This window comes from Phocoena sinus, chromosome 3 (assembly GCF_008692025.1).
Source record: "Phocoena sinus isolate mPhoSin1 chromosome 3, mPhoSin1.pri, whole genome shotgun sequence".
NCBI classification, from domain to species: Eukaryota; Metazoa; Chordata; class Mammalia; order Artiodactyla; family Phocoenidae; genus Phocoena; species Phocoena sinus.
Genome location: NC_045765.1, coordinates 31,230,175 through 31,244,516, shown reverse-complemented (window position 1 = coordinate 31,244,516; position 14,342 = coordinate 31,230,175).

The following is a 14,342-nucleotide window of genomic DNA, read 5'->3' as shown; positions in this document are numbered from 1 at the left end:
ATCATAAATCGGTGCTGAATTTTGCCAAAAGCTTTTTCTGCATCTATTGGGATGATCATTAGGATTTTTCACCTTCAGTTTGTTAATATGGTGTATCAACTTGGTTGATTTGCATATATTGAAGAATCCTTGCATTCCTGGGATAAACCCCACTTGATCGTGGTGTATGATCCTTTTAATGTTCTGTTGGATTCTGTTTGCTAGTATTTTGTTGAGGATTTTTGCATCTATGTTCATCGGTGATATTGGCCTGTAGTTTTCTTTCTTTGTGACATCTTTGTCTCGTTTTGGTATCAGGATGTTGGTAGCCACATAGAATGTGGTTGGGAGTGTTCCTCCCTCTGCTATATTTTGGAAGAGTTTGAGAAGGATGAGTGTTAGCTCTTCTCTAAATGTTTGATAGAATTCCCCTGTGAAGCCATCTGGTCCTGGGCTTTTGTTTGTTGGAATATTTTTAATCACAGTCTCAATTTCAGTGCTTGTGATTGGTCTGTTTATATTTTCTGTTTCTTCTTGGTTCAGTCTCAGTAGGTTGTGCTTTTATCATACTTTGTCCATTTTTTCCAGGTTGTCCATTTTCTTTGCATATAGTTGCATTTAGTAATCTCTCATGATCCTTTGTATTTCAGCAGTGTCAGTTGTTACTTCTCCTTTTGCATTTCTAATTCTGTTGATTTGAGTCTTCTCCCTCTTTATCCTGATGATTCTGGCTAGTGGTTTATCTTTTTTGTTTATCCTCTCAAAAAACCAGCTTTTCGTTTTATTGATCTTAGCTATTGTTTCCTTCATTTCTTTTTCATTCATTTCTGATCTGATCTTTATGATTTCTTTCCTTCTGTTAAATTTGGGTTTTTTTAATTCTTTCTCTAATTGCTTTAGGTGTAGGGTTAGGTTGTTTATTTGAGATGTTTATTGTTTCTTGAGGTCGGATTGCATTGCTATAGACTTCCTTCTTAGAACTGCTTTTGCTGCATCCCATAGGTTTTGGGTTGTCATGTTTTCATTGTCATTTGTTCTACGTAGTTTTTTATTTCCTCTTTGACTTCTTCAGTGATCTCTTGATTATTTAGTAGTGTATTGTTTAGCCTCCATGTGTGTGTATTTTTTACAAATTTTTTCATGTAATTGATATCTAGTCTCATAGTGTTGTGGTTGGAAAAAATACTTGATATGATTTCAGTTTTCTTAAACTTACCATGGTTTGATTTGCGACCCAAGTTATGATCTATCCTGGAGAATGTGCCATGAGCACTTTAGAAGAAAGTGTATTCTATTGTTTTTGGATGGAATGTCCTCTAAATATCAATTAACTCCATCTTGTTTAATGTATCATTTAAAGCTTGTGTTTCCTTATTTATTTTCATTTTGGATGATCTCTCCATTGGTGAAAGTGAGGTGTTAAAGTCCCCTGCTTTGATTGTGTTAAGTGTCGATTTCCCCTTTTATGACTGTTAGCGTTTGCATTAAGTATTGAGGTGCTCCTATGTTGGGTTCATAAATATTGGAAAATAATTTTAATTGCAAGAAGTTTGAACGTCCACTTATAGGTTCAAATCTTGTGTAGATCAAGGCAGGTACAAAAACATATATCCGATAGATAAACCCTTCTTAAGGGACTGTGGCCAGTGGCCTAGAAGTCCTATTCTGTGTAGTCTCTAGTGTTCCCTATATCATTTTCTCAGACCCCTAACCTCTGATAATATTTTTCTGTCTCCTCAGTAAAATATGCATTATTTACTCTGCCAGTTAACCTCTGCGATCCAGTGCAATAAATGTAATGTTAAAAATTTTAGGTACCACAATAGACTAGTAATAAAGAAGTCTTTTATCATGTAAAAGTTGTCTAGTTCCCCCTCTGCCCCCCCACACACATTATAAAAATGTAGGTAGCTGCCTATAGCTTATGCATATAGCTGGTCCTGCTCAGGGTTAATGGCAAACAACTAAAGAGGAATTATTACCCAAAATTTGAATGAGTGAAGTATAGTGAGAGAAAAAGTATAACTAGATTTAAGTGTAACTAGATGAATGTAGCTACCAAGCAATTAGGAAGTAAAATATGTTAGTGACAGATATACATAAACCTTCCAGCAAGTATCTTCTATGTTTGTCAACTAAAAAACAGGGTACAATTTAGGGTCAAAAGCACCAAGCCAATGCAAAAAATGTCAAATAAATGGGCACTGAATTTTAGGCACCATTTAGGAACAAAGAAGTTATTAGTAGTTAAACTAGATCAATACGAGTCTCAGTTTTAAATCCTGCAGTTGTTTTCCATTTCACTTAAAATAAAATTCAAATTCCAAGCCCTGGCTAATGGAACCCCTGCCTGTTTCTCTGACATTATCTTGCCTCTCCCCTCCTTCTCTGTGCTCCATGCCCAGGCATCTTTTCTGTCCAGAATTAGGGCAAGGATTCCAGTCACTGAGTTCTTAGAGTTTTTGTTTTTTAAGCCTGGTCTGCCTTCTCGTCTCCAACCCCAGATCCCAGAAGAGCCTTCCCAATTCAGAACTTCTCTATCACTGTCTCTTAACACTCATTTCTTTACAGCACTTAGCTCCATCAGACAATATCTTGCTTATTTGTTTACATGCCTATTTCTTTTATTTCCTCTAGAATGTAAGGTCAACAATCCAAAGACGTGAGCTATTCTGCCTGGTCCATCGTATGTAACATGACTTGGAATAGCATAGGTGCCTAATTGATACTTACTGACAATACAATTTTTAGTGTCATATATTTATTTATTAAACACTTATGTAGCATTACTGTGCTCTAGTCATGTTTCTAACACCTTTACAAATACTAACTAACCTAACAACATTATGACGGAGGCATTAGAATTATTCCCATTTTACAGGTGAAGAAACTGAGGTATAGGGAGGTTCAGTTACTTGTCAAAGGTCAAAAAGCTACTAGGAGGCAGAGTGTGGTTTAGAGCCCACACAGCCGTGTTCCTGGGGCTGTACTACTGGCACACAGTTTACTGACTTTATTATAAGCTATCAAGACAGAGTTAGGAATAGAGAAGCTCTGCAAAGTTTGAGATAGAACCACAATTTTGTCCATTTGTGGGAAGAGTGGCTGGTTTTCAGAAAGTTCCAGAATGTTTAAGGGCTCTCTTTTTGTGGCCTCACTTAGAACAGTTTCCCTTTACATTTAATCTTCAGCTTCTAGACTAATGCCTTCATGTCTTATGAGACCTTACTTCTCTGACCAAATTTCTGCGTATAAGTGTTGTATTCAGAGAAGAAGAAAAATCTTAAGTTACGATTTTTTAAAATTATGCTTACTGAACACTAGTGTTCCATGACATTTGGATAGCTGTTCCCTTAAAAGAAAACTTGTGTGTTGAAAAAAATATGTATAACTAAAGAGAAGTAAAAGGTTAAAAATAAAGAGAATATTTTTGTAACACATATAAGAAAAAAATGTAATATGTATAAATTGAGCCCAAATTGTGAAGCCATATGATGTTTACAGAATGTTATTTTCATATATTTCCAGGATCTTTTATATTTATTAGAATGCTTTAAGCTAAAGTGAATTTTGAGTACTAAATGAGGCAACAAGTGACTAACTCTCTAAATTCTTGAAGAATTGAGGACTGCATTTAAATAATATTTTAGAAGCGTTTTCATTCACATGTTATTATGCCCCTTTTCCTACTTTACCCAAACAGCCAGTGACGATTTGCAGAGTTTTCCTATTCCAAGTTTCTGCCTGTCCATTAAGAAAATATGAATGCCACTAATGGCATTTCCTTGTTGCCCTGTATAGCCAGAGCTCCTAAAGAAATTCAGCTGAAACTAAGAGCTAAACTCTATCAACCCTACAGGCTGCAGAGATGACATCTCATATGAGAGAGATTTACATGGTCTATCACCAAAATTTAGCTTTTCAACACAGTTATTAATCAGCCTGTTGCGATCCTAATATTTCTGAATGACACAATTTTCTGTAAGCCAAGAACTCTTCACCAAACTAGAGTAGGTCTGGGGGCGAGGGTGCGGGTAGAAGAGATATTAAACATGGCCAGAGAATGGTTATTCCTGGGCAAATCTAAACATTTCCAAAAGGATTAAGGCCTGAGGGCGTGTGTGTGTGTGTGTGTGTGTGTGTGTGTGTGTGTGTGTGTGTGTGTGGTGATGGTGGTGGTATACTTCCTCTTCTTCCCCTCTTCCTTCTCCATCTCCCTCTTATTCTTCATCTTCACTACTCCTACTGCCAAATATCTGATCTGTCTGATTTTTTATACAGATTGGTATGTTGATATTTATTTTAATGCCATCTTTCACTTATAATTTAAATGCTCTCTTCCTAAGGGGATGTGGGCCATATTTATTTGCATTCAGAATGTGAACCAAAATAGAAACTGGAATTGCCTGTTTACAAAATTTAAACCTTGGATGAGGAAAATGGATTGTGAGCAAACGTCAAGTATGTCATCACTGTTGTTGTGTCTTAAGGAGAGAAATAGTTTTAAGCAAATATTTAGAGTACTTTTGCCCAATTAAAATCCCTCCACTGTTTTTTATACTTGCATGCCTCAAGGTATACTCTAAATTATTTTTATTTTTGTTTTCCTTTTTGTGTCCCCCCATAGTGAACCCAACAGTAATTTTCTTTGACAGCCTTTATGTTTGCTTCTAATTACCATTAGTGTGTGTTTGTTATTTTTTCCCCTTCATATCACTGTCTCTTTTCTCTCTTAAATTTTATGGCATCTGTATCTGTTGAGATAATTGGACGACAGTCATAATCTGTGTCACAATCATTATTTGATAGGCATTTCTGCATATATATTTAAATGTTAGAAATGCTTAGGATTAGACAAAATGAACCAGTCACATCTTTTGTAGACTCTGTAGTCATTTTTTTGATTTAGTGGTCGGAAAAATATGGTTTAGCTTAATTAAGTGAAAGAGAGTGTAAGTGAGACAGTGTCTCTGTATTAAATAAACCCTTCCATTCAAATGACACATATTGTCAGAAATAGCTAGCAAATGCAGATAGAGGAAACTTTGTGGGATTCTATCACAATGAACAGATTCACAGGTGATTCTCATAGGACCAAGAAGTGGTTTAATACTGTAAAAATGTTGTTCACATGTATTTTTTAAAATATTCTGACCAATAAATAGCCTATCTCAACCAGATATATTTTTTTTCCATCTCTAAAACATTGTAAGTCAACCAGTCAATTAGTAACAAATGTACGAGGGACTTAATCATGGTAAATTTAGTTTTGTTTTTCATCTGTAAAATAATAACAGGCCCTTCTTTATAGATTTGGAATGAGAATTAAACTAACTTATACATTTAAAGCCCTTACACAGTGCCTAGAAAAAAGTAAGCATTAAGTATGGATTTAATATTATTACTAATTCATATTCATATTATATATAAGCTAGATAATGTGAAAGATACAAAAATATATGGCACAGGCCTTGCCCTCAAGGTGTTTTCAATCTAGTTGGGAAACAAAATAATGTAAAACATACAGATCTAGTCAGAATGTAATTAAGTGCTAAATTACATGGTAGGAAGTATAAACACTATAGCAGATTAGAAGTGGAAATATGTTTTATGGATAATATTATTATGGAAGGTAGTTGTCACTATGATAAATACTTTTAGTAGTTCTAAATCATGTACTGAATAAAAAAAAATAAACTACCTCATGCTCATATTTAAATCTCTCATTTATGCCATCATGATATGCCCTTCTTGATTTCTCACATTTCTTTATTACCAAAATGTAATTCATCATTCAGGGCTAATTCCTCTCTCTTCATAGCCATTATGTTGATCTTTATTAACTGTAAATAGCTTACTCATAAATTTGAAGTAAATTCCAAGCCCCTCTGTGAGACATAAGACACCTATAGGATCTGACCCCTGACTGTTTCTCCAGCACTGTCCTATGCTACAGTCTCCTTTGCTCACCTGACTGAAGTCGTCTTCTATCAGTCTGAGAACAAGTCAAAGTCTTCTCTCCCTAGGACATTCATATTGGGTTAGCCAAAAAGTTCGTTAGGGTTTTGCCCATACGATGTTATAGAAAAACCCGAACAAACTTTTTGGCCAATACAATATTTTCTGTTTCTTAGTCTGGGAATATTCCATTCCTCCAACTTTCCTATAATTCAATTCTTATCTAAAATATTACATCTTTCCTCCAGCCCTCCCTCGACCTACTTCCCATCCATGCTCTTAGTCTCTGTATTTTAGTCCCTTGTTTCCTTCACAGAAATTCTTGCATTTTTAAAGTGTTTTATTTGCTCTTTGGAGAATACTTTTGTTAGTTGTTTGTCTCTCTCCTCTAAAGTAATGTAAATTTCCTGAAGGCATGGAACATGTCTGTCTTATTCACCATTACATCACAGAACCACAATAAACATTTATTTTAGAAACGAACAAATTGTTCTTTCCAAGGTTGTCTCCCATTTCTTTCTGTAATTGTGAACTGAGGTTGTTCCTAACCCCCAATCGAATTTTGAACTTGTCTTCCCTTGATCCCTTTGCCGATGCTGCTTCCTTCTCCTTAAACAGGCTCTGATCCCCATCAACTTCTCTGAAAATTCCATCCGTTCTTTTCCTTCCTCCATAAAACTTATTTTTTTTTTTTTTTTTTTTTTGTGGTACGCGGGCCTATCACTGTTGTGGCCTCTCCCGCTGCGAAGCACAGGCTCCGGACGTGCAGGCTCAGTGGCCATGGCTCATGGGCCCAGCCGCTCCGCGGCATGTGGGATCTTCGCAGACCGGGGCACGAACCCGTGTCCCCTGCATCGGCAGGCGGACTCTCAACCACTGCGCCACCAGGGAAGCCCCATAAAACTTATTTTTAAGCAAACATGAGCTAGCTCTCCCTCCTCTATTCTTCCCATAATATATTGTTTTTTTTCTCCCTTTTGGTACTCAATTTTTTCTTTTCTTTTAGCACTTGCTTCATCCCATATGAGCTTTGCTATCAGTCTTTGTGTCAGTTGTGGAAATTTGGTTAGAAGCAATAGAAACCATCTATGGGTAACTTGGGTCAATTTTTTTTTTTTTTTTTTTTTTTTTTGCAATACATGAGGCAGCTTATGGAAAGAATGAAAAAATAGAACCACCAGGCTTTAAGAAAGACAGAAATAAGGTAAATTCTAAGAGCTAGGATTTTTTAAAAAATGAAAAGAACATCAGGTTTCCACTGTCACAGAATGAATAAAGTGTTTTCTGTTCGTTCATTATATTCAGGATTCATATTCCTGAGAGAGATTTTGGTTGACCTAATTTAGGCCATTTTCCACCCATATCATGCTAATATTATAATCAGCACATCATATAAATGTCCCACCAAAATTACACTTCAATGAAGGAAGTGTGGTCTCTAACAAGTTATTTGAGGTCATCTATTTACAGAAGGGAGAGGATAGCTCTGGGTAGGCAAACACAACACATTTTGGCTATAGCAAGCTTCACTGAGAAGAGAAAGAACCATTTTCCCTGTCCAATTAAAGAACACAGTAAAATATACCATATGCATAAAAATACAAACATGATTTTCTGATGACTAAAACCATAAAAAATGCATTAAAAATTTTGTAAAAGTGGTGTTATTGTTTTACTGCATCATTTCTTTGGGGATTTTTACACTAAGAAGCAGAGATTTTTTTTTTTTTCCACTCATACCTTGTAATATGTTTCTGTAACTTAATGATTACGAATAACATTTAAAATTAGCATATTATGACCATGACTTAAAGGTATGAAAAGAGACAGTGTAATGTCTATGTATAAACATATGCTAGGGATTTATAAGAACTGATGTGTAACTATATATTCATTGGCCACAAGTGAATTCTTCAGCTCTAGTCAGCAGAACTCTTATTTAGTTCATTCAGTATTAACTCTTTCTAGACCACCGATCAGGTCTTGAAATGCACATAAATAAGTATAATCCAAGTTGATGGCACCTTAGCTTACACCTAGTGCACACAGGATTTATGGGAACAAAACCTACCTATAGGCTCAGCAGTTTTTCTTGCAGCAAGGAAAACACAGGATTCACTTTTACCCACCACCTACAGCATCTCTTTTCTAACATTTCTTTTTGTCTTATGTTTAAGGTAAAAGATAATTGTTTATCAATTTTGTTTATCTTCTCAAAGACCCAGCTTTTAGTTTTATTGATCTTTGCTCTTGTTTCCTTTGTTTCTTTTTCATTTATTTCTGATCTGGTCTTTATGATTTCTTTCCTTCTGCTAACTTCGGGGTTTTTTTTTTTGTTGTTGTTGTTCATCTTTCACTAATTGTTTTAGGTGTAAATTTAGGTTGTTTATTTGAGATGTTTCTTGTTTCTTGAGGTAGGATTATTGCTGTAAACTTCCCTCTTAGAACTGCTTTTGCTGCATCCCATAGGTTTTGGGTGGCTGTGTTTTTATTGTCATTTGTTTCTAGGTATTTTTGATTTCCTCTGATTTCTTCAGTGATCTCTTGGATATTTAATAGTGTATTGTGTAGCCTCCATGTGTTTGCATTTTTTACAGATTTTTTCCTGTAATTGATATCTAGTCTCATAGTGTTGTGGTCGGAAAAGATACTTGATACGATTTCAATTTTCTTGAATTTACCAAGGCTTGATTTGTGACCCAAGATATGATCTATCCTGGAGAATGTTCCATGAGCACTTGAGAAAAATGTGTATTCTGTTGTTTTTGGATGGAGTGTCCTATAAATATCAATTAAGTCCATCTTGTTTAATGTATCATTTAAAGCTTGTGTTTCCTTATTTATTTTCATTTTGGATGATCTGTCCTTTGGTGAAAGTGAGGTGTTAAAGCACCCTACTATGATTGTGTTACTCTCGATTTCCCCTTTTATGGCTGTTAGCATTTGCCTTATGGATTGAAGTGCTCCTATGTTGGGTAGATAAATATTTACAATCATATCTTCTTCTTAGATTGATCCTTTGATCATTATGTAGTGTCGTTCTTTGTCTCTTGTAATAGTCTTTATTTTAAAGTCTGTTTTGTCTGGTATGAGAATTGCTACTCCAGGTTTCTTTTGATTTCCATTTGCATGCAATATCTTTTTCCATCCCTTTACTTTTAGTCTGTATGTGTCCCTAGGTCTGAAGTGGGTCTCTTGTAGATAGCATATACACAGGTCTTGTTTTAGTATCCATTCAGCCAGTCTATGTCTTTTGGTTGGGGCATTTAATCCATTTACATTTAAGGTAGTTATCACTATGTATGTTCCTGTTACCATTTTCTTAATTGTTTTGGCTTTGTTATTGTAAGTCTTTTCCTTCTCTTGTGTTTCCTGCCTAGAGAAGCTCCTTTATCGCTTGTTGTAAAGCTGGTTTGGTGGTGCTGAATTCTCTTAACTTTTGCTTGTCTGTAAAGGTTTAATTTCTCCGTTGAATCTGATTGAGATCCTTGCTGGGTAGAGTAATCTTGGTTGTAGGTTTTTCCCTTTCATCACCTTAAATATGTCCTGCCACTCCCTTCTGGCTTGCAGAGTTTCTGCTGAAAGATCAGCTGTTAACCTTATGGGGATTCCCTTGTATGATGCTTGTTGTTTTTCCCTTGCTGCTTTTAATATTTTTTCTTTGTATTTAATTTTGGTAGTTTGATTAATATGTGTCTTGGCATGTTTCTCCTTGGATTTATCCTGTATGGGATTCTCTGTGCTTCCTGGACTTGATTATTTCCTTTCCCCTATTAGGGAAGTTTCCAGCTATAATCACTTCAAATATATTCTCAGTCCCTTTCTTTTTCTCTTCTTCTTCTGGGACTCCTCTAATTCGAATGTTGGTTTGTTTAATGTTGTCCCAGAGGTCTCTGAGACTGTCCTCAATTCTTTTCATTCTCTTTTCTTTATTCTTCTCTGCAGTAGTTATTTCCACTATTTTATTCTCCAGGTCACTTATCGTTCTTTTGCCTCAGTTATATCTGCTATTGATCCCTTCTAGGGAATTTTTAATTTCACTTATTGTGCTGTTCATCATTGTTTGTTTGCTCTTTATTTCTTCTAGGTCCTTGTTAAACGTTTCTTGTATTTTCCCCATTCTATTTCCAAGATCTTAGATCATCTTTACTATCATTACTCTGAATTCTTTTTCACATAGACTGCCTGTTTCCTCTTCATTTGTTTGGTCTGGTGGGTTTTTACCTTGCTGCTTCATCTGCTGTATATTTCTCTGTCTTCTCATTTTTTCTTAATTTACTGTGTTTGGGGGTCTCCTTTTTCACAGGCTGCAGGTTTCATAGTTCCCGTTGTTTTTGGTGTCTGCCCCAGTGGGTAAGGTTGGTTCAGTGGGTTGTGTAGGCTTCCTGGTGGAGGGGAATGTGTCTATGTTCTGGTGGATGAGGCTGGATCTTGTCTTTCTGGTGGGCAGGACCACATCCAGTGGTGTGTTTTGTGGTGTTTGTGACCTTATTATGATTTTAGGCAGCCTCTCTGCTAATGGGAGGGGCTGTGTTCCTGTCTTGCTAGTTCTTTGGCATAGGGTGTCCAGCACTGGAGCTTGCTGGTCGTTGAGTGGAGCTGGGTCTTAGCATTGAGATGGATATCTCTGGGAGAGCTTTCGCCGTTCGATATTATGTGGAGCCGGGAGATCTCTGGTGGCCCAATGTCCTGAACTCAGCTCTCCCACCTCAGAGGCAGAGGCCTGACACCCAGCCAGAGCACCAAGACCCTGTCAGCCACACGGCTCAGAAGAAAAGGGAGAAATAAAGGAAGAAAAGTAAAATAAATAAATTTATTAAAATAAAAAGTATTAAAAATAAAAATAAGAAAAACAATTAATAGAGAAACTGATAATTCAAGAAAGAAGAGAGCAACCGGGCTTTTCTGGTGGCGCAGTGGTTGAGAGTATGCCTGCCGATGCAGGGGACACGGGTTCATGTCCCAGTCCGGGAGGATCCCACATGCTGCTGGGCCCGTGAGCCATGGCTGCTGAGCCTGCGCGTCCGAAGCCTGTGCTCCGCAACGGGAGAGGCCACAATGGTGAGAGGTCCACGTACTGCAAAAAAAAGAAGAGAGCAACCAAACCTAAAAACAACTCCACCAATGATAGCAAGTGCTAAAAACTATACTTAAAAAAAACCAAAATGGACAGACAGAGCCGTAGGACAAATGTAAAAGCAAAGCTATACAGACAGTATCACACAAAGAAGCATACACATACACACTCACAAAAAGAGAAAAAGGAAAAAAAATATATATATATCTTTATATTTTAAAAAAGGGAAGAGAGCAACCAAATCAATAAGCAAATCTACCAATGATAATAAACTCTAATTACTAAACTAAGATAAACATAATACCAGGAACAAATTCGATGGAGAAAGCAAACCCCAAGTCTACAATTGCTCCCAAAGTGCACTGCCTCAATTTTGGGATGATTCGTTGTCTATTCATGTAATCCACATATGCAGGGTACATCAAGTTGATTGTGGAGCTTTAATCCGCTGCTCCTGAGGCTGTTGGGGGAAATTTCCCTTTATCTTCTTTGTTCGCAGAGCTCCCGGGGTTCAGCTTTAGATTTGGACCCGCCTCTGCATGTAGGTCGCCGGAGGGCGTCTGTTCTTCGCTCAGACAGGACGGGGTTAAAGGAGCAGCTGCTTCGGGGACTCTGGCTCACTCAGGCCTAGGGGAGGGAGGGGTACGGAGGCGGGGCGAGCCTGCGGCGGCAGAGGCCGGCAGTGACGTTGCACCAGCCTGAGGCGCGCCGTGCGTTCTCCCGTGGAAGTTGTCCTTGGATCACGGGACCCTGGCAGTGGCAGGCTGCACAGCCTCCCAGGAGAGGAGGTGTGGACAGTGGCCTGTGCTCGCACACAGGCTTCTTGGTGGCAGCAGCAGCAGCCTTAGCGTCTCGTGCCCGTCTCTGGGGTCTTGCCCTTTTAGCCGGGCTCGCGCCCGTCTCTGGAGCTCCTTTAAGCAGCGCTCTTAATCCCGTCTCCTCGCGCACCAGGAAACAAAGAGGGAAGAAAAAGTCTCTTGTCTCTTCGGCAGGTCCAGACTTTTCCCTGGACTCCCCTCCCGGCCAGCCGTGGCGCACTGGCCCCTTCAGGCTGTGTTCACGCCGCCAACCCCAGTCCTCTCCCGGCGCTCCGACCGAAGCCCGTGCCTCAACTCCCAGCCCCGCCCACCCCGGCGGGTGAGCAGACAAGCCTCTCAGGCCGGTGAGTGCTGGTCGGCAGCGATCCTCCTCCATGCGGGTATCTCTCCTCTTTGCCCTCCGCACCCCTGTTGCTGTGCTCTCCTCCGCGACTCGAAGCTTCCCTCCTCCACCACCCGCAGTCCTCCGCCGCAAAGGGGCTTCCTAGTGTGTGGAAAGCTTTCCTCTTTCACAGCTCCCTCCCACTGGTGCCGGTGCCGTCCCTATTCTTTTGTCTCTGTTTTTTCTTTTTCTTTTACCCCAGCCAGGTACGTGGGGAGTTTCTTGCCTTTTGGGAAGTCTGAGGTCTTTTGCCAGCGTTCAGTAGGTGTTCTGTAGGAGTTGTTCCACATGTAGATGTATTTCTGAAGTATTTGTGGGGGGGAAGGTGATCTCCACGTCGTACTCCTCCGCCATCTTGAAGGACTCTCGGATCAAGTAGATTTTAATACTTGATATATGCCATTTTTTTTTACTATTTTTCAAAATTGCCTGTTGCATATGTTCATTAGATTAAAATAACTCATTTTGCAAAAGTATTACAAATTCCTAAACATTTAGGTTTGCCAGCCTAGTTCCAAAAGATAGAAGGGTCAAAAAAAAAAGAAAAAAAAAGCATATATATGTCTACATATGTGTATGCATATTTATATGGGTGCCTATATATGTTACTCCATGGACACAAATGGTCCATTGCAAACAGCCATTTCATCAGCATCCAACTTAGCCAAATCCAAAGAAAAACTTGTTTCTTTGTTCAGTCTTTAAAAATAAAAGCTGGTTTCTTAAAAAAAAATTACATATGTTACATATATTCATTTGATTTTAGATCCAAAGCACATTAAAAAAAGTTAAACACTTTGAGATTAACCTTTAGGAAAACTTCTATTAATGAGTTTAAAGAAAGTTGGTAAAGATATTTTATAAGATTTTAAGGCCTCCAGTGAGCCTGACGCTCCAAGAGGCATTGCTTTTATTATTCAAAATCTGATTGTAATTTTTAGGTTCATGTCCCTCCTCTTAAACAGTGCATAGAAGTCAAGGTGAGATTTGTCTCCTCATCTTCCCAGATTTAGCTCTTTCTTACACTTTTAAGCTCTTGAACTTCTCTCTTATATAAAATTTTCTATACCTGTGTCTCCAGTGTTCTAATTTGGTTAACCGCTATACTTCCTTCAGCTCTCTGGTTGCAAGCTTTTTTCTTTCTCCTGGTAAGTCTTCCTTTACTCTCTTTTCGCCTCCCAAATTTAGGAAACGTGTAGACTCCACCATAACCTTCCACCATTACATTTATCCCATTGCATTATAATTGCATATTTGGTTATCTTTTACACAGCTGCACTGGAAACTCTGGAAAGACAGTCTAAGTCTTGTTCGTCATTGTAACTGTGCATAGTGGGCAATCCATAAATGTGTCTTGAATAATGACCTTGCTTACATTTCTCTCTCCATCTCTTCTCATGCCTGCCACTTCCTTTCTCAAACAAAATGCAGCAGCATCCTTTGTAAAAGTAATTCTTAAAACGAAACTAGCCTCGTACATACAGTGAAAGTCTTTTTTCCCCTTTTTTATATTACTTGGATGTGTCGTAGCCTCTTCACTCTGACTATATATTCAGCAAGTTGACTGCTGTAACAAGATGTTTCTGTTTTATATTTCTGAGTGTACAACATCTGAAGCAAGTACAAGGTGACTTTGCTGTAACTCAGCAGTCTTCTCAAAAATGTCTTTTTCCCCCCTTTTAGGTTCTTAGAACGCTGTCATTAAGGGCTGAGAGGTGAAGATACATTAGATAAGAAAATAGCAGAGAGGGACCCTGAAGCACTTAAAGAAACCTCAGTCTGCAGGAAATCCTCATCTTGGCTCCAGTCATCAGAAAATCTCTTCTTTACCACAGGTGGGTCCTTCAACCTACATTTCTTTTAAGATTTCTACAAATGTCCTTCATAGGAAGGAAAGTTTTGTTTCTTTAAAATGTAAAAATACATAAAATTAACTTTCAAAATTGGAAAGATCTTACTAGAGTCCTTCTAAATGGAATCATTTTTTTCAGTAGGAAATACAACAGTTTATCTGTTGCCTCTTTGGGAATTTTACAGATCTATTTATTCTAAAGAAGTTTTCTTTAAATGATGTAGTCTGTCAGCAGCCATTTTGGTACTTCTGCATCTAGCCACTGAATCTCTATGA